At 38.2% G+C, this 19,970-nt stretch overlaps 1 protein-coding gene and 1 non-coding gene across 5 annotated transcripts in view; one reads left to right on the top strand and one right to left on the bottom strand.

The window, feature by feature from the left end:
* Nucleotides 1-19,970, bottom strand: part of MBOAT2 (membrane bound O-acyltransferase domain containing 2) — a 144,699-nt gene that overhangs the window by 106,254 nt on the left and 18,475 nt on the right. Inside the window, exon 1 of one of the 4 annotated variants that reach the window (XM_054474578.2) lies at nucleotides 17,146-17,164. The exons of the other annotated variants lie outside the window; for them this stretch is intronic. The gene's annotated coding sequence lies outside the window, so the exon portion shown is untranslated. Of the gene's footprint in view, nucleotides 1-17,145; nucleotides 17,165-19,970 lie in introns of those variants that run through there. 4 annotated transcript variants of the gene reach the window in all.
* On the top strand, nucleotides 14,046-14,149 carry LOC129030997 (small nucleolar RNA U13). The gene has a single exon (XR_008500886.1). It is a non-coding gene; the product is annotated as a small nucleolar RNA U13 (small nucleolar RNA).

The raw sequence follows: 19,970 nt of genomic DNA, 5'->3' as shown, positions 1-19,970 counted from the left end.
GCAGTATACATACAACCGTATTACATGAATACATGGACACATATCAATGTACTTCTTGGTTTAGTTTCTTTAAAAAACAGAAAATAGTTCGAGTGTAATTATTTCATTGAGTGACAGAAACCAGGAATTCTGAATTTTCCACTTACGGCATTAAAACATTTATCTATACCTATTTCCTACTTAAACCAAATACCTTAGTGCTCCCAGTGCTAACATTTTCCATTTCTGTGTAATAAATTTTATTACATTTCACGAAACCTAAGGTATCCTCAATGCTCATGTGAGATCAGTGTTATCTCTACTTTAAAAGGAAACAGCAAGTATGGCAGATGTGGGACCTCAACCTCTGCGATCTCCATCTTACACTTTTTTCCTTTTAGTTCCGAAGTTGAACCTGATCTTATCATTTTTAAATTTTTACTAAGGGTGCTTACACTTTAATTAATGTGTGGTTAAAAATACAAAAATGTTATTCACAAATTTACATTCTGTCTCCACAATAGATTGCATATTTTCTCCAGCTTTATATGCTTTAAATTTCCTCCCTCTTACTAGAACACGAGAAAGGAGTTTCTGGGGTATTTAAAATGCATATCAAACCATACACTTATATGTAATCGAGCAATCTTCTGAAAAGATCTGCACTGTTCAATATGATAGCCACTAGCCACATGCCCATCAACTGCCACACGTGCCCAACAAAAGCTTGTTAATTACCTCCACATCAGAATTAAGCATTCTACACTAAGCCAAAAATTAACCTATAATAATTTTGGAGTAAAAAAACCTTAAATTTCAAGATAGGGCAAAGTGATTACAATCTTCAACAAATCAATAAAAACAGCCCCCAAAAATCAACTGTTACATCCACATCTCTACTGATGGAATACAAAATATGTTCTAATTTTTAAAAATAATATAAAAAGATTTTCGATAACATATTCTTAACCAGTCCCTCCCAAGGTGAACAGCCAGTCTTTGTGAGACCCTGCATTGATGGAAAGGGGAGTGAGGAGGCGTGAAGTATACAACCTGACGCGATATACACTTATTGCTGAGCAATTTTCTGGACAGATCTGCATTGTTCAATATAATAGTCACTGGCCCCATGTGGCTATGAGCACTTATATGTGGCTATTCCAAACTGAGGTATGTTTTAAATGCCAAATACTCACCAGACTAAGAAGACATAGTATAGACAGACAGAACAACCTTCAGTTTCAAGGGCTCTGTGCTGGAATCTTATCTGTGGAAGTTTAGCTGTGTAATAATCATCTGATAGCTAGTTAGAAACAGATTATTGGATTCTAGCTCCGTAACTTTTTATTCCCCAGTCGAAATAAGACCTTGAATTCTTTTTTTTTTTTTTTAATTTCCCAGGCAAAACTTATGTGCAGCTATGTTTGGAAAACAAGTGTCCTCATCAACCAACCTCGCAGCCACAAACCAACTTCAAAGTTAAGTAGAGATGATAGGGCCCAAAGGCAAAGAAAAGAACCATTTTTTACATCTTTATGAGATAAAACAAAGCCAAATAAGACATCATTATACACCCACCAGATTGCCAAAAGTTTAGTCTCACAATACCAAATGTGGACTACAATGTAGAGCAATAGGATTTCTCATACGTGGTCAACAAGTGATTCAGAAAAAAATTCAGTATTTTCTTACAGGAGTGAAAATAGTCCTATCCATGACAGAGCACTCCAATACCCATGTGTCTAACATGGGGACTAGGAGAGGCATGTACAAGAATGTTCAATACAATGTTGTTCATAATAGCCAAATGCCAAGGAAAAACAAAACCTTTAACAGCAAAATGGCTAAATATATTCTGGTTTATCCGTACAATGAGAAATTACACAGAACAATGAAGATGAAGAAACTATAATTTCTAGAAGAAACCATACATCTCAAGTCAATTCAGAGGAATATATACAACATATAAATGTATTTCACAAAAAGTTTCAAAAAGCAAGCAATAAACCATATTGTCTGGGAATGCCTACATAATTGATATCAAAATGACTATCACTGAAGTCACTTAAGTGTTTACCTATGAAGAGAGAGAACGAGTTATAATAGTGACAGACAACAAGGGACTTTTGTGGGCTGGTAATATTTCTACTTTTTGCCCAGGGTGGTTACACAGACACTGACTTTTCGTTTTTTGTTAAACCTTATGTATTATTAATAGTAACACTATGTACTGTAATAAATAGACACAAAAAATATGTAATGGCTCTAATGAAACAGAGATTCACATAACTGTCCAAAGCAGATACCTGCTCAAAGAGCTTCACTCGAATAAATGGAAACGCAAAACATTCTTGGATGGGAAGACTCAGAATCATAAAGATGTTACTTTCTCCCTATGTTAATCATTAAATTTAAGTCCATACAATAAAAATGTCAATAGGATTTAAAAAAAATAAAACTTGATTTTAAAACTAATATAGAAATATAAACATGTGAGATAGCCAGAAAATTTATGACCTTCCTTTCAGAGACCAGAACACGTTTTTTAGAACCTAGAATGATGAACAGATGAACAGACAGATCAGTGAAATATAACTAGAATTCCAGTGCTAGATCCAAACACATAATGGGTATTCAGAATATGATAAAGGTAATATCTGAAATATTTTGAGTATAACACAAACTTTGGAAGCAATTTAAAAAATTAGATACAATTTCATCACATAAATATAAAAAATTCCTTCATGGCAAAACACCATAAGCAAAGTCAAAGGACAAACAACAAACTTAAAAGCAATAGTAGGCGGTTCCAAGATGGCCGAATAGGAACAGCTCCAGTCTACAGCTCCCAGCATGAGCAACGCAGAAGATGGGTGATTTCTGCATTTCCAACTAAGCTCTGAAGAGAGTAGTAGTTCTTCCAGCATGGAGTTTAAGATCTGAGAACAGACAGACTGCCTCCTCAAGTGGGTCCCTGACCCCCAAGAAGCCTAACTGGGAGAAACCCTCCAAGAGGGGCAGACTGACACCTCACATGGCCGGGTACCCCTCTGAGATGAAGCTTCCAGAGGAACGATCAGGCAGCAACATTTGCTGTTCAGCAATATTCGCTGTTCTGCAGCCTCCACTGCTGATACCCAGGAAAACAGGGTCTGGAGTTGACCTCCAGCAAACTCCAACAGACTTGCAGCTGAGCGTCCTGACTGTTAGAAGGAAAACTAACAAACAGAAAGGACATCCACATCAAAACCCCATCTGTACGTCACCATCATCAAAGACCAAAGGTAGATAAAACCACAAAGATGGCGAAAAAACAGAGCAGAAAAGCTGAAAATTCTAAAAATCAGAGCGCCTCTCCCCCTCCAAAGGAACGCAGCTCCTCGCCAGCAACGGAACAAAGCTGGACGGAGAATGACTTTGACGAGTTGAGAGAAGAAGGCTTCAGACAATCAAACTTCTCTGAGCTAAAGGAGGAAGTTCAAACCCATCACAAAGAAGCTAAAAACCTTGAAAAAAGATTAGACGAATGGCTAACTAGAATAACCAGTGTAGAGAAGTCCTTAAATGACCTGATGCAGCTGAAAACCATGGCATGAGAACTACATGATGAATACACAAGCTTCAGTAGCTGATTCGATCAACTGGAAGAAAGGGTATCAGTGATTGAAGATCAAATGAATGAAATGAAGCGAGAAGAGAAGTTTAGAGAAAACAGTAAAAAGAAACGAACAAAGCCTCCGAGAAATATGGGACTATGTGAAAAGACCAAATCTACATCTGATTGGTGTACCTGAAAGTGATGGGGAGAATGGAACCAAGTTGGAAAACACTCTGCAGGATATTATCCAGGAGAACTTCCCCAACCTAGCAAGGGAGGCCAACATTCAAATTCGGAAATACAGAGAACGCCACTCTTTGAGAAGACCAACTCCAAGACACATAATTGTCAGATTCACCAAAGTTGAAATGAAGGAAAAAATGTTAAGAGCAGCCAGAGAGAAAGGTCGGGTTACCCACAAAGGGAAGCCCATCAGACTAACAGCTGATCTCTTGGCAGAAACTCTACAAGCCAGAAGAGAGTGGGGACCAATATTCAACATTTTTAAAGAAAATAATTTTCAGCCCAGAATTTCATATCCAGCCAAACTAAGCTTCATAAGTGAGGGAGAAATAAAATCCTTTACAGACAAGCAAATGCTGAGAGATTTTGTCACCACCAGGCCTGCCCTACAAGAGCTCCTGAAGGAAGCACTAAACATGGAAAGGAACAACCAGTACCAGCAAAAACATGCCAAACACTGCAAAAACATGCCAAATTGTAAAGACCATCAAGACTAGGAAGCAACTGCATCAACTAACGAGCAAAATAACCAGCTAACATCATAATGACAGGATTAAATTCACACATAACAATATTAACCTTAAATGTAAATGAGCTAATGCTCCAATTAAAAGATATAGACTGGCAAACTGGATAAAGAGTCAAGACCCATCAGTGTGTTGTATTCAGGAGACCCATCTCACATGCAGAGACACACATAGGCTCAAAATAAAGGTATAGAGGAAGATCTACCAAGCAAATGGAAAACAAAAAAAGGCAGGGGTTGCAATCCTAGTCTCTGATGAAACAGACTTTAAACCAAGAAAGACCAAAAGAGACAAAGAAGGCCATTACATAATGGTAAAGGGATCACTTCAACAAGAAGAGCTAACTATCCTAAATATATATGCACCCAATACAAGAGCACCCAAGTTCATAAAGCAAATTCTTAGAGACCTACAAAGAGACTTGGACTCCCACACAATAATAATGGGAAACTTTTAACACCCCACTGTCAACATTAGACAGATCAACAAGACAGAAAGTTAACAAGGATATCCAGGAATTGAACTCAGCTCTGCACCAAGCGGACCTAATAGACATCTACAGAACTCTCCACCCCAAATCAACAGAATATACATTCTTCTCAGCACCACATTGCACTTATTCCAAAATTGACCACATAGTTGGAAGTAAAGCACTCCTCAGGAAATGTAAAACAACAGAAATTATTACAAACTGTCTCTCAGACCACAGTGCAATCACACTAGAACTCAGGATTAAGAAACTCACTCAAAACCGCTCAACTACATGGAAACTGAACAACCTGCTCCTGAATGACTACTGGATACATAACGAAATGAAGGCAGAAATAAAGATGTTCTTTGAAACCAATGAGAACAAAGACACAACGTACCAGAATCTCTGGGACACATTTAAAGCAGTGTGCAGAAGGAAATTTATAGCACTAAATGCCCACAGGAGAAAGCAGGAAAGATCTAAAATTGACACCCTAAAATCACAATTGAAAAAACTAGAGAAGCAAGAGCAAACACATTCAAAAGCTAGCAGAAGGCAAGAAATAACTAAGATCAGAGCAGAACTGAAGGAGTTAGAGACACAAAAAACCCTTCAAAAAATCAATGAATCTGGGAGCTGGTTTTTTGAAAGATCAACAAAATTGATAGACCACTAGCAAGACTAATAAAGAAGAAAAGAGAGAAGAATCAAATAGACGCAATAAAAAATGATAAAGGGGATATCACCACCGATCCCACAGAAATACAAACTACCATCAGAGAATACTATAAACACCTCTACACAAATAAACTAGAAAATCTAGAAGAAATGGATAAATTCCTGGACACATACACCCTCCCAAGACTAAACCAGGAAGAAGTTGAATCCCTGAATAGACCAATAACAGGCTCTGAAATTGAGGCAATAATTAATAGCCTACCAACCAAAAAAAGTCCAGGACCAGACAGATTCACAGCTGAATTCTACCAGAGGTACAAGGAGGAGCTGGTACCATTCCTTCTGAAATTATTCCAATCAATAGAAAAAGAGGGAATCCTCCCTAACTCATTTTATGAGGCCAGCATCATTCTGATACCAAAGCCTGGCAGAGACACAACAAAAAAAGAGAATTTTAGACCAATATCCCTGATGAACATCGATGCAAAAATCCTCAATAAAATACTGGCAAACCAAATCCAGCAGCACATCAAAAAGCTTATCCACCATGATCAAGTGGGTTTCATCCCTGGGATGCAAGGCTGGTTCAACATATGCAAATCAATAAACGTAATCCAGCATATAAACAGAACCAAAGACAAAAACCACATGATTATCTCAATAGATGCAGAAAAGGCCTTTGACAAAATTCAACAGCCCTTCATGCTAAAAACTCTCAATAAATTAGGTATTGATGGGGCGTATCTCAAAATAATAACAGCTATTTATGACAAACCCACAGCCAATATCATACCGAATGGGCAAAAACTGGAAGCATTCCCTTTGAAAACTGGCACAAGACAGGGATGCCCTCTCTCACCACTCCTATTCCACATAGTGTTGGAAGTTCTGGCCAGGACAATCAGGCAGGAGAAAGAAATAAAGGGTATTCGATTAGGAAAAGAGGAAGTCAAATTGTCCCTGTTTGCAGATGACATAATTGTATATTTAGAAAACCCCATCATCTCAGCCCAAAATCTCCTTAAGCTGATAAGCAACTTCAGCAAAGTCTCAGGATACAAAATCAATGTGCAAAAATCACAAGCATTCCTATACACCAATAACAGACAAACAGAGAGCCAAATCATGAGTGAACTCCCATTCACAATTGCTTCAAAGAGAATAAAATACCTAGGAATCCAACTTACAAGGGATGTGAAGGAGCTGTGATCACGCCACTGCATTCCAGCCTAGGTGACAGAGGGAGAGCCTTTCTCAAAAAAAAAAAAAAAAAATTGAGGGGGGTGTGCACAGGGAGGGAAGAAACTAACACACAAGTCACAAGAAGAAACTAACACACAAATCACAAAAAGAAACTAATTTTTTTTTTTTTTTGAGACAGAGTTTTGCTCTTGTTGCCCAGGCTAGAGTGCAGTGGCACGATCTCAGCTCACTGTAACCTCTGCCTCCCAGGTTCAAGTGATTCTCCTGCCTCAGCCTCCCAAGGAGGCTTCAAGGAGAACTACAAACCACTGCTCAACAAAATAAAAGAGGACACAAACAAATGGAAGAACATTCCATGCTCATGGATAGGAAGAATCAATATTGTGAAAATGGCCATACTGCCCAAGGTAATTTATAGATTCAATGCCATCCCCATCAAGCTACCAATGACTTTCTTCACAGAACTGGAAAAAACTACTTTAAAGTTCATATGGAACCAAAAAAGAGCCCGCATTGCCAAGACAATCCTAAGCCAAAAGAACAAAGCTGGAGGCATCATGCTACCTGACTTCAAACTATACTACAAGGCTACAGTAACCAAAACAGCATGGTTCTGGTACCAAAACAGAGATATAGACCAATGGAACAGAACAGAGCCCTCAGAAATAATACCACACAACTACGACCATCTGATCTTTGACAAGCCTGACAAAAACAAGAAATGGGGAAAGGATTCCCTATTTAATAAATGGTGCTGGGAAAACTGGCTAGCCATATGTAGAAAGCTGAAACTGGATCCCTTCCTTATACCTTATATAAAAATTAATTCAAGATGGATTAAAGATTTAAATGTTAGACCTAAAATGCTAGAAGAAAACCTAGGCAATACCATTCAGGACATAGGCATGGGCAAGGACTTCATGTCTAAAACACCAAAAGCCATAGCAACAAAAGCCAAAATTGACAAATGGGATCTAATTAAACTAAAGAGCTTCTGCACAGCAAAAGAAACTACCATCAGAGTGAACAGGCAACCTACAGAATGGGAGAAAATTTTTGCAATCTACTCATCTGACAAAGGGCTAATATCCAGAATCTTCAAAGAACTCAAACAAATTTACAAGAAAAAAACAAACCCCATCAAAAAGTGGGCAAAGGATATGAACAGACACTCCTCAAAAGAAGACATTTATGCAGCCAATGGACACATGAAAAAATGCTCATCATCACTGGCCATCAGAGAAATGGAAATCAAAACCACAATGAGATACCACCTCACACCAGTTAGAATGGCGATCATTAAAAAGTCAGGAAACAACAGGTGCTGGAGAGGATGTGGAGAAACAAGAACACTTTTACACTGTTGATGGGACTGTAAACTGGTTCAACCATTGTGGAAGACAATGTGACAATTCCTCAAGGATCTAGAACTAGAAATACCATTTGACCCAGCCATCCCATTACTGGGTATATACCCAAAGGATTATAAATCATGCTGCTATAAAGATACATACACATATATGTTTATTGCGGCACTATTCACAATAGCAAAGACTTGGAACCAACCCAAATGTCCATCAATGATAGACTGGATTAAGAAAATGTGGCATATATACACCATGGAATACTATGCAGCCATAAAAAAGGATGAGTTCATGTCCTTTGAAGGGACATGAATGAAGCTGGAAACCATCATTCTCAGCAAACTATCGCAGGGACAAAAAACCAAACACCACATGTTCTCATTCACAGGTGGGAATTGAACAATGAGAACACTTGGACAGAGGAAAGGGAACATCACACACTGGGGCCTGTCGTGGGGTGGGGGGAGGGCGAAGGGATAGCATTAGGAGATATACCTAACATAAATGCCAAGTTAATGGGTGCAGCACACCGACATGGCACATGTATACATATGTAACAAACCTGCACATTGTGCACATGTACCCTAGAACTTAAAGTATAATAAAAATAAATAAATAAATAAATAAAAGTAACTCAAGTTAAAAAAATGCAATAGTATAAGTCATATCACCAAGAGCTAATTTCTTTATCTATAACTCCTACATATCAATAATAAAAACAGTATAATACAAAAGTAGGCAGAGCATAGGCACAGTCAGGTCTCAGAAAAAGAATCACAAATGATTCATTCCTAAGAAAAGATGCCCAAACCCTATAATACAAGAAACGGAAATTGAAATCAGAGTAAAATAACATTTTCACCTACCAGATGGACTTCAGCAGTATTCTGTACTGTCAAGTGTATAAGGAAACAGGCACACTAAACATTGTTGGTGGAAGTATTTAATATATACTGACATAACGTTAATAGGGAACAATTTGGAAATAGGGAAGATGATGTATTTACATTTATAAACATGTACTGCAGCACAGTGATAATATAAAAATTGGAAAAGACAGAGACTACTAAAGCATGGTACATGAAGTGAGGGGAATGAATGCTCTCTAGCCATCACAAAGAATGAGGCAGCCCTGTATCAAGTACCAAGTACTAAGATGAAATGATATTTTAGATACCCCATAGCAGTAATCTTTCTCCTTGCTAAGAGAACCCAGATTTTGTTCAGTAACCAGACCAGGCAGCCATGTGTTTTAAGAAAAGCTAGACTCTTCACTAGTCTCATGGGATGAACAGTGACTGGTCTCAGCCAATCATCACCAACAACTAATTCTGGGACTGTAACTGTGCTGCAATTCTGTTCAATGAGAAATATGGCTAGGGATTACTGGGAAAGTCTTCCTCATTCTTAAAAAGGGATACAACAAAAATACTCGCTTTTCGCCTATGGACTTTGCCATGTACGTGAGACACACAGAAGGGGAAAGGCACCTGGGAAACATGTGGCGGGCAGCCTAAGAGAAATAAATAAGAAAGCAGAACAGAAAGATTAAAGAACCCAGGCCTTGATGAGGTTGCTGAGCCACTGAATTAACCAATTCGGAAAGCACGCTATCTCTGTATTTCCAAGAGGTAACAGACGTCTCCCACGGAATATCTCTGGAAGGATACCCAGTAACTGGGAACAATGGCAGCCCCTCAGGGTGGAGGATGGGGTAAAAGGGAGACTTATTTTTCATTATGTACCTATCTCCCTTGATATTTTGCAACATAGGCATTTATTATCTACTCCCAAATAGATGATTTTTTAAAATAATACATGCTTGCTTTCAAACTTCCAAACAAGAAGCTAAGCACCAGAATTTAAGATAGTAATTACCTCATCTCCCTATACTGAATCTGCTAGCTTCATCCCACTAAATTTTATGCAGTGGCAACCATACCTTAAAGGATGCAAGCATTTTCAAACATTTTTAGGCCATTGCCACAGAAAAAACACTTTTTCCAAGCATAATGTAAGCAGAAAGTTGGCTCTACTACTTAGAGCCAACTTTGGCAAGGTAATGGAGAATATCTAATCCAAAAAGTATAGCCTCCTCACAAATAATGAAGATGAATTCAAAGCTACCCACTGGGGAAAGTACTTTTTATAAACCAACACAAAAATCTACAGATTATCTAGAAAGAATAACACTCTGCACAAAATTCAAACTGAAAACGTCCAAAAACTGATTTACTACACCTGTACCTGACCAATGCCACCGTCTTACCAAATCTGCCTCGTTTCCTCCTGGATCTCCTATTTTACTTAATGGGGTCACTTCTACCCACCTCTTCAATCTAGAAAGCAGAACCTTTATTCATACTTTTTGGGATCCCAAAATACTTTTAAAGTAATTTCTGTACGTGCTTATATTAAACCGTCACTTACTGGCCTGTGAGTCTGACTTTCCTTTTTGATTGTGAGCTTCTGATGGCTTGGGAACAAATTTTATTCATCTATGCATTCCTACCAATCCCTGAGTGGAAGGCGTGGCTCCATCTGTGCCTTTCATTCACTGAAAGGAAAATTGGGATGAGGGGGTGGGGGCAAGAATCATGCCTCAAGAGTTTGCTTAAAATCAAGGGGAGCAAACTAATAAAACAGCTCATATTTATCTTCCATCTTTCCTAAAGGGAAACATTAATTGCTACAATTAGAAACTTTATAACCACAAATCTAAAATAAATACAAGAAGCATAAGGACACATTCTATCAACATTCTGTAAACACTTGTATAGGTACAATGGATGAACACCACAGCCATGGTTGTCCCCACACTCACAAAACTTACAGGCCAGTAAAAGAAGACAATTAAATGAACAATACCAAAAAAAAAAAAAAAAAAAATGATGGCCACTAAGTCTTATGTTAGGCAGAGAAATAGCATCATGAGAACACAAAGTAGAGAGATTTATTTGGCATCCCTCTCTTAAGACTCTTTCTTATCTCCTGAATTACATGGCCACTGCCCATTCTAATCCCACCTACACCAAATACACTGGGTTCAGCCAGCAAGAAGCCCTGTTCCGCAGGACAAGCCTGTACATCAGACACAACGTCCTCTCCTCTTCCTCCCCAGACAACAGCACAGAGAACTGCCAATCTACAGCCCAGACATCCATATGTTGTTAAAAACAGCCAGACTCCCAAAGGTTGATTAACTCACAAATCCCTAAATATATTCTCAGACCATCCATACAAACCAAAAAGCAGTAAGTTTTCCCAAATGCACGGAAACAGAAGCAGAAAGCGAGCGATTTAATCAAGGCACCACAGAGATTAAAGGTAGGCACCTACCTACCAGGCTAATAATGAGTGCTTGTCTCATTTTGATCTCTGTCTTAACCAACTATAAAAAATTCCTATGAACAGAGAAGGAATTTATTTACACTCTCCTATGAAATTAAAAGGTACTAGATTAACTGCATCCACAACTGCTTAACTATGAAGCCTAAGGAAGGGTTAAACTATGAAGCTTCAGTAGGCGACCCACTGAAATAAATACAAGCCGGATAAAAAAATAAGTAAGGCTCAACAACATACACACATCCCAAAGCATCACACAGAACACAGACGCACAGAAAGGACGGACCTGCTTCCTCTCCAAACACTGTCAAGCTTGCTCTGACAAATGAGAAGCCAAGCAGTCCATCCCTGAACAGGAAGAAGGTGGATGAATACCAGAACAAGGAAGCCCTTCCATAAAGCATGTTCAGAGTGTGTCTCCCTGTGTGTGCACACTGACATGTTTAATCTCTTAGGTGGTTACAAATAATACCAGCAAATCAGAAGACCTGCTGAAGGGAAAAAGAAAGTAGTCTAACTTCATAATGACTGCACAAGTGAATCTGGTATAGTCATACAATAGGATATTACTTACTTAGCAATAAAAAGGAATGAACTATTGACACAGACAACAGCATGGATGAATCTCAAAATAATTATGTGGAGTCCAAGAAGCCAGAAAGAGAGAAGAGTGCCTACTGTATGATTCTATTTATATAAATTTCTAGAAAACCCAAACTAATCTGCAGTGACAAAAAGCTTATCAGTGGTTGTCTGGGGAGACGCAGGAGGGAGACGGTACTGAAGGGCACAAGGAAACTGTTGGGGTGTCAGATATGTCTATCATCTTTATTCTGGTGACAGCCTTATGGGTGGATACCTATGTCAAAACACCAAATTTTACACTTTTAGTATGTACAGCTTTGGTGTCACTTATACCTCAATAAAGCTGTTTAAACTTTTTTTTAATAAAAATAAGTTCATATTGACCACCACTGGGTTCAACTAAAAACCTTGCAATGTGATTGAGATTACTTTCCCTCTCAGAAGGGTATTTCATTGAAGTTACATATCACACTTTGTGGACAAGCAACTGTGGAATGAATACAGATGTGGAATACTGAAATGTCTGTATTTCTTCCCCATTCATCCTTTTAATGGCTTAAAAGAAGCTAGAGCATTTTAGAGAAAATTCTTATCACTTCAAGTTTCTTACAAAGGCTCTTAGAACTCGATGAACATCTAATTTTTGGAAAAAAGGGGACCTTAAAGACCATCCTGTCCAACTTTCTCAGTTTAAGGAAGTAAACTGCAGAGCCCACTCCCTAATGGGGAGTTCATCCAGTCCTATATGGCTCTGAAGTGAGCTCTATGTTGCTGACACCTTCCTGTCATTTTAGTCTTGACCTCTCCAATGAACTTCAGACATTTATTCGGCTGTCCATTAAACTACCTCACTTGAATATCTAATGAGTATCTAAAATTTACTGTGGCCAAAAGGGAACTGCTGATTCCCCTCACCACCAACTTCTCCTCCAAGTTGACCCATCTGAGTAACTGCACCATCACACTTCGACCAAAACCTAGCAATCAACCCCTGACTGCTCATCTCCTGCCCTCCACAAGGAATCCACGCTTCAGTTCCTCAGCTCAATCTTCAACGCACATCACAAAGCTGGCCCGGACTCTGCCTCCACAGCTGTGATGGCTTCTTCTCTGAACAACAGCTCTTTAAGGTCCCCATTTCCTCTCCTGCCTCTACCAGTCAGTCCCTACACAGCAGCCACAGACATGAGGCCACCAATTCCCAGACCCTAAAACACTCTACAGACTGCCATGATTAAAATAAAATCTCCACTCCTTATTCTGCCCTGAAAGACCAAGGCCCCTTGCACCTCTCCAGCCTCATCTCGCACTGTTTCTCTCACTGGCTATATTCCAATATATTGACCGTCTCCAACACACTCAACTCACTTCCACCCCAAAGCTGACACTTCCCCACCTCCACACATGGAATGCACACAGATGTTTCACCATTCACAACCCAAATAACATCTTCCAAAGCTTCACAGACCTTACAATCTAAAGAACCATCCCCAATCACTTGTCATGGACCCCATGTTACTGGCTTTATGGTATTTTTCATTATATAAAATTATCTTGTAAACAATTTTACTTATTTATTATATTTGCTAATAAAATTTATCTATTCACTCATTCATTCCCACTATGACCATCAGAAGCATTAGCCCAAATAAGAATTGTGATCCTTTCCTAATTTAACTTGAAAGTATTCCTCTCCAAGTGCCTAGGTACTATAGGGTAAAAGGCATCCACCTGAGTTGAGCAATAAGAACACATAGACACAGGGAGGAGAGCAACACATAGACACAGGGAGGAGAGCAACACACACTGGGGCCAGTCAGCAGGTGGGAAGTGAGGGGAGAGAGAGCATTAGGACAAATAGCTAATGCACTGGGGCCTAAAACCTAAATGATGGGTTGACAGGTGCAGCAAACTACCATGGCACACGTATACCTATGTAACAAACCTGCACATTCTGCACTTGTATCCCAGAACTTAAAGTAAAACAAAAATTAAAAAAGCACCCATCTTAAAAAAAAGGTCGGGGGAGAGGCAGGGGTCTATTTTGAATCCTTTTTTAATTCCTAAGTGTGATGACTGGGTTTCCACACTTATGTGTGAGATGTGCTTTCCTCAGACCTTTTTACAACATCAGCACACTACCTATCTGTTATTTAAAAATAAAGGTCAATTTCAACAGTCCTACTAATTTTCAAGTCTTCAAATTATGCTTCTAAAGAACAAAAAAAACACCTCTACTGGCCTGCCTCATTATCATCAGATTTCCATTAGATACAATGTCAGCTTATCAACTTATAGATATGTTGATTTCATTTCGAAATTATATTGCTTCCCACTGAAATAGTACACTTTTCAAGAAGGATCAGGTCAATATAAAAAGTACTAACTTTTAATGGTTAGATTGGGATCGGTGGTATCTTGCCTTTGGGATATTTAACCAATAATCACTTACATAATACACTATCTAAATGAACCAATTTAGGCATTTTTAATTTATTTTTCTTTTTTAGAATTTTAAAGTTTCCAGACATTGCTACCAAAGAAAATCGCAATAGATTATTTTGGCTCATTGTCACACACGATGAATGATTTTCTAGGAAATCGTTAAAATAATCACTGGGATGTACATTTTATAAGGACTGTGATTCTTATCTGTTTTGTTCATTGTATCCCCCAGCACCTAGTCCCACCACATTATCAGCTTAACAAGTATGTGTTATTAAGATACTTGCAAGCTCATGTTTCCTTTTATTTTATGCAGATCACTGTATTATTCCAAATTTAGGGGGTACTGCCAATATGTGTAATCTCTTCTTGCTATTGCTTGATGCCATTATAATATTAAGCATGAGTTTAACAGCAATTCTAAATCACAAGTTTTTTACTTCCAAACTATACAGCGACATGTGGCAAATCGATAGCAAGAGATCAACATAGATTCTTGCATAAGGTGTGATCGACAAAGATTCTTTCATGTTGTGCTGACAACGCAAGACGCAACATGGAGTACCGATACGCAGACTCCACTACTAATACGCCTAACAATAGTGTCTCTTTAGGGCTAGGGAGAAAGCCGCAGATGGAAAACCATCTGTGCATCCCAGACTATGGACTGCCAGAATATCACATTTTATACCAACCCCAAGGTGAATGGTAAATAGCCCTACACAGCTGATAAAGGTCACCATAATTAAGTAGTCAAAGGCAGCAATTGTGAATCATAGAAAAGCAGCTCAGTTTTGGTATGCTGCAAGTAATTTATACTAATGAAAATTAAAGTAGTCAAGTTTGTGAACAATTTAATAAAGATTATTCCTAAAACATTACTCTTGCCCTCACATTTCTAAGAAAAAAAGCAGTAGAGATGCAACTAGGTTGTAGGAACTACATATAACACAGTGAACACAGTGGGAATGTGCCACAGGAATGCACCTACCACATCACAGCAGGCTGACAACAGTGGATCCGAGGCAAGCAACTCAACACCACCCAATCAACCCTAAAGACAAATCCCTGTTCCAGCCCTGACCAAATAACCTCTGGCATTTACAACCTCTTTATACCATAGTTTCTTAATATGAAAATAAGAATAATCCCTATCTGCACTTGTAGATTATGAAGTTTATAAAGAAGAAGAAAAACAAGCAAACATGCACTTCTGATCCTTTGCGTGACATGGTCTGCCTACCTGGCCACCTGGACTGAGGTGGAAAAGGTTCAGAGGCACTGGGAGAGGTCCAATACAAGGCAAAAAAACAAGTAAACAGGCAACTGTTCAAAACACAAAAAAACCTTTTTATAAAATATTACGCACTATACCACTTGACATCCACCAAGATGCTATAATCAAAAAGATCGTAAGTGTTGACAAGAATGTGGAGAAACTGGAACTCACACACACTGCTGATGGGAATATAAAATGGTACAGCCACTTTGGAAAACAGTTCCTCAAAATGTGAGACATGGTTATCATATGATCCAGCAATTCCACTCCTAGGTATATACACAAGATAACTGAAAACTTAAATCTACACAAAAACTTCTACAAAAATGTTCACAGCAGCATTATTCATAATAGCCAAAATGTGAAAACACCCTAAATGTCCATCAACAGATGCATAAATAAAATGTGGTATATCCATATAATGAAATATTATTTGGCAATAAAAAATGCACACTGATATGCAAAGATAGATAAACCTTGAAAACATTATGATAATGAAAGAAGCCAGACACAAAAGACCACATATTGTATGATTCCACTTACACGAAACAGGCAAACCTATAGAGACCAAAAGTAGACGAGTGGTTGCTTAGGGCTGAGGGGTTTGGGGAAATGGGGAGTGACTGCTAACGGTACAAGGTTTCTTTTTGTAATGAAAATGTTCCAGGTTAGACAGCAGTGATAGTTGCATGGCTCTGAGTACATTAAAACCATTGAATTGTACACTTTAAATGGGTGAGTTGTATGATACATGAATTGTATCTTGATAAAGCTATTAAAATATACTGTGCATTATCTTTACATAATAATTATAGCTTTCAGCCACCAAATATGTCTGATCAAGATGAAATACAGATATGCTGTTGCCCCCAACAGCCCCCATTCCACGTAGTTTCACAAAGTCCTGTCACAGCCACAGGCCCCAGGAACAAGAGTCTTCCCTAGGGCATTTCTGCCAGAGCCTCAGAGAAGACGATGCTTTCCCTTCCCAGGATCACAAGTGGAGCTGGTTTCAAATGAGCTGCTTCTGTGACAGGAGTGAATGGGCCAACACTCAAAGAAAAGCAGGATGAGAGAGGGGGTAGGGCAGTGGGATAAAGAGGGAGGGGGAAACAGGAAGGACAGAAAGGAAGGGAGACAGAGACGAAGAACACAGTGTTTATTGTTGGACTATGTGTATCCAGCCATGTTGGCTAGCTGAAGTGGGTTTCTGTGATTTGCTTTAGGGGTGTCCTAATATGTTATTTCATTACAAACTATTTCCATATTTAACTGATGAACTTTCTAAAGATCTATACCCAAAACTAAATCCCAGGCCTTTTTTATTTAATAAAAAGACATATGAAACATTGGAAAGAGCACACAAAACTCAATGGTTAAAGAAGACAGACAGACTTAGATCCAAATATGAGTAGTGGGCTTACCTAAGTGACGCTGGGTACACACCACTCAACTTCCCCAATCCTTAGTTACTTCTGTAAAGTGGGAGCGAGCCCAGGTTTGGTTTCCTCTCAGGCTGCGGTCCAGATTAAGTGAGATAACCAATGGCAGGGTCTCAATACAGTACCTGGCACATGAAAACGCTAATGTATGACCCACCATTATTAGCAGTCAACTCGTGATTTACCACAGACATATTTATAGCATAGGAAAGTTTTGTTTTAGAGCAAAGATAGTCTGAGTAAGATGAATAGGTAACACCTGGAGAAAGCTGTACCACACTTCACAAAAAAATATTTCTCATTCATTTGGAAAGCATTATTCTTAAGGTATGTTAGAAACTAAACTTAACAATGGTAAACACAACAGCCAGAACCAAAAATGCTAATTCATAAAAATCAATTCTAGTTCTTCGCAAACCTTGTCCAATATACACTTTGGTCAGAGTAACTTCTTCTTAGCCTTCCATCTGTAATCACTTTTGGAAACCACTCCTCACTTGCAAATGTCAGCTCTAGACAACTGTTTAGATTGCTAAGCTTTCTTTGCTTCTATGACGCTGCATACTGTTGCACCCACCTGGGAGAATTCCCTCCATCCATCTACTTCCAGTGGATATCACTAACTTAGCTCAGACGTAAGATCTCCCCAAAAGTGACCATGCAATCAACCCACCTCTGAGTTTATTCATTCATTCAACAAAGATTTAGTGAGAAACCTACTATATGCCAGGTACTGTACCAGGTGCTAGAGATGCAGAGGAGAATAAAACAGGTACCTCTTCTCTGTGTTCTCATAAGGACCTGTCCCTTCCTCATCAGAACACAAACCACTCTGATTCCCAATTTCCTAATTACTTCTCCATAACCCCTCAGAGACTCTAAGCAACCTGGGGGCAGGGACCATAGTGAATCTGATTTTCACTGTATCACACTGTTTTGAATAATAAGTCATGGAAAAAAATTGAAATAGAATGAGGTGTGTGCACAGAATAGCCACAGTACAACTATCCGCAGTCAGAGAGACTCATGCATAGCAAATTCTGAAGTGTGTAAAGGCACAGACTTTACACGTCACTGAGACTCCCATCTGTGCAGAATACAGCCTGCCACTGAGGTCCTGGCTGCATCTAGAGCTTGATCCAAATTATATGATACAGATATGAAATTATATGATACAGATGTAAAATACATATTTTCATAAATACATATTGTATTTTCATTACAAATATATCTGAAGTAAGGAAGAATAAAACTGCACACAAATTAGCTAAAATTGAAATTTCTTAGGTGAAATGCACCAATTCCATACTCAAACTACTATAACTCGAACTACTATTTCATATCACCCAATATGAAATAGATAATTTAAATAGCCCTGTAACTGTTAATGAAACACTTTGGAATTTAAAATCTAGAAAAAAACATCTCTAGGCCCAGATGGTTTTACTGGAGAATTCTATCAAATGTTTAAAAAAGAATTAATACCAGTTTTACACAGTCCCTTCCAGAAAACAGAAGAGGAAGGAATATTTCTCAATTCAATAAAGGGAGTGTTCCAGACTTAAGGAGACTAAAGAGACAAGTGAACTGAACGCAACCTATGATTCCAAACTGGACCCTGCTGCTAAAAAGGACTTGATGTGATAACTGGTAAAACTTAAAAGTCTGAAGATTGGATGATAGAAATTTATTAATTTCCTAATTTTGATGGTCATTTTGAGATTACACAGAAGAATGTCCTTTTTTGTAGGAAATATCACAAAAGTATCCAGAAGTGATGGGGCAGTGAGTCAGCAACTTACTCTCAAATGGTTCAGGAAAACATTCTCTAAATTGTACTTGGAACTTTTCTGTGAATTTAATATTGTTTTAAAATAAAGAAAAATTATTTCTTAAAAAGATAATATAGGAAGATAACCTTACAATCTCAGCATACAGAAGACTTTCCTAAACTAGGTACAAAAATATCACAAATCATGAATAAAATGTTATAATTTCAATCACATGGAAATTAAGAACTATGAATAGAATATTATTCAGCTTTTACAAGAAAAGAAATTCTGACTTTTATGAGGTCCCATAACATACCTCATATGTGAAAACATAAATGAACCTTGAAAACATATGCTAAGTGAAATTAAACCAGTCACAAAAAGATAAACACTATAGGTTTCCACTTACACGAAGTATCTAGAACAGTCAACTTCACAGAAACAAAATGCCAGGGGTTGGGGTGAGGGGAAACTAGGGAGTTGTTTAATGAATATGCAGCTTCAGTTCTGCAAAATGAAAAAGTTCTGGGGATCTACTGCTCAACACCATGTGAATATACTTATCACTACTGAGCTGTTCACTTAAAGATGGTTACGATGGCAAATTTCATGTTTATTACCACATACATATATACGTTTGTGGTTAACACTACGAAGAAAGCAAGGAAGTGATTAACACAATATTCCAGAAGTCATTCCTCTCTGGGATGGGGTCTAGAAAGGGCATGCAGGGAGCTTAAAAGGGTTTTCCTTAAGTTGGAGCGCAAGTGGCTTTCATCATCCTCTAAAAGCATACATTCTCTCGCAAATCTAATTTCTCAAATCAACTCCCCAGAAAAGGGAGGATGTACTAGTACAAAAAGCTCTAAAAATAAATAAAGAACTAGGGGGGAGGGAAGGGAAGAGAAAAAACCATAAATTCTTCCAATATTATTAACTTAAAATTCTCTTTTCTGAATAATAATGAATCAATTTCCAAAACAACTTAAAGTTACAAGTGGTATTGGCCAAATTTTATTTAATTTTACATAACTA

This window comes from Pongo pygmaeus, chromosome 12 (assembly GCF_028885625.2).
Source record: "Pongo pygmaeus isolate AG05252 chromosome 12, NHGRI_mPonPyg2-v2.0_pri, whole genome shotgun sequence".
In the NCBI taxonomy this organism is placed as follows: domain Eukaryota; kingdom Metazoa; phylum Chordata; class Mammalia; order Primates; family Hominidae; genus Pongo; species Pongo pygmaeus.
Note: the sequence above shows the minus strand (reverse complement) of the source record. Positions and strands in the feature narration are given on the sequence as shown.